We start from the raw sequence: 1,594 nt of genomic DNA, 5'->3' as shown, positions 1-1,594 counted from the left end.
GGTTCTTCTTCAGTAACGAGACTGCTAATCCCTCAACTCACTCACTCACTCACTCATTCCTTGCAAGATTCTGACCAATCTCTCTCTCTCTCTCTCTCTCTCTCTCTCTCTCTCTCTCTCTCTCTCTCTCTCTCTCTCTCTCTCTCTCTCTCTCTCGATCACACACTCTATACACAGTGATGCAACCCTTTGCCACCACATCAGCTGAACCACCACCATTCACAATCTCCAATACACACACAAACACACACACACACACACTCCGCCGCGGCCACACATCAACTAAGTCTCCGCAATGGTTTGCTCATGAGTTTGAACAATGTTTTCCAAATATATATGTTAATGAAGCACCACAGAGAGAGAGAGAGAGAGAGAGAGAGAGAGAGAGAGAGAGAGAGAGAGAGAGAGAGAGAGAGAGAGAGAGACAGAGACACAGACACAGAGAGAGAGAGAGAGAGAGAGAGAGAGGGCAATCGTGTTACAATTCAAGTCAAGTTGAGGAGCAGCCATGTCTTTGTCAAGAGTTAAATAGATCTCTCTCTCTCTCTCTCTCTCTCTCTCTCTCTCTCTCTCTCTCTCTCTCTCTCTCTCTCTCTCTCTCTCTCTCTCTCTCTCTCTCTCCAACGCTTAGCAACAAACGCATTTCTTTCCTCTCATCGTCCCCACCACACCTCAAATCAACTCCAACGCCTCCTCCTCCTCTTCCTCCTCCTCCTCCTCCTCCTCCTCTACGTCATCATTTAAGCATCTCATCTCCACTGACAGATTACCTTGACAAAACCAAATACATCACCAACACCACCACCGCCACCACCACCGCCATCGCCACCGCCACCAGCCTTAGCAACAGCAGACCTATTTATTATAATCCCATCAGCACCACTGTCACCGCCCAACACAAACACACAAACACTGGTTATAACTATTTGTAGGTTAACCACACCTCAGCCACGTCAATCTAGGGCCGCCACACCCGCCACACTAACATCACCTTTTCTTTAATTGTTGTTATCTTGGTGTTTTGTTTTTGTTGTTTTCACTATTTTGTTCATTGTCATCTTGACATTTTTCATGCGTTTTAAATAAGATCCATTGTCCTGGTTTTGCCTTTTTTGTTGATTTTTTAAGACCAATAAATAAATGAAATCCAATTCCCTAATACCACCACCACCACCACCACCATCAGTACCACAACCATCACCACCACTGCAAATATCAATATAGAGAAAGTACACCAGTGCAATACCAGCTTACAATAACACCACCACCAAGACTAACACCACTAACAACAACACCATACCACGAACACTTACCACCATCATTAACACAACTACCACCATTATCATCACCACCACTACCACCATTATTATCACCACCACCACCACTACCGCTTCCAACCGGTGACTATCAACTTAAGATTCATCCTATTACTAATTCTCCTCCTCCTCCTCCTCCCCATCCTCCTCCTTCTCCTTATCCTCCTCCCCCTCCCCTTCCCCCTCCCCTTCCTCCTCCACTTCCTCAAGACTATATCACGTTCCTGTCATGAATTCCAGCAGCTGTAAGAGAAAATATTAAATATAAAATAAAATCT

The sequence above is a fragment of the Eriocheir sinensis genome, unplaced genomic scaffold (assembly GCF_024679095.1).
Source record: "Eriocheir sinensis breed Jianghai 21 unplaced genomic scaffold, ASM2467909v1 Scaffold968, whole genome shotgun sequence".
Lineage (NCBI taxonomy): Eukaryota > Metazoa > Arthropoda > Malacostraca > Decapoda > Varunidae > Eriocheir > Eriocheir sinensis.
Note: the sequence above shows the minus strand (reverse complement) of the source record.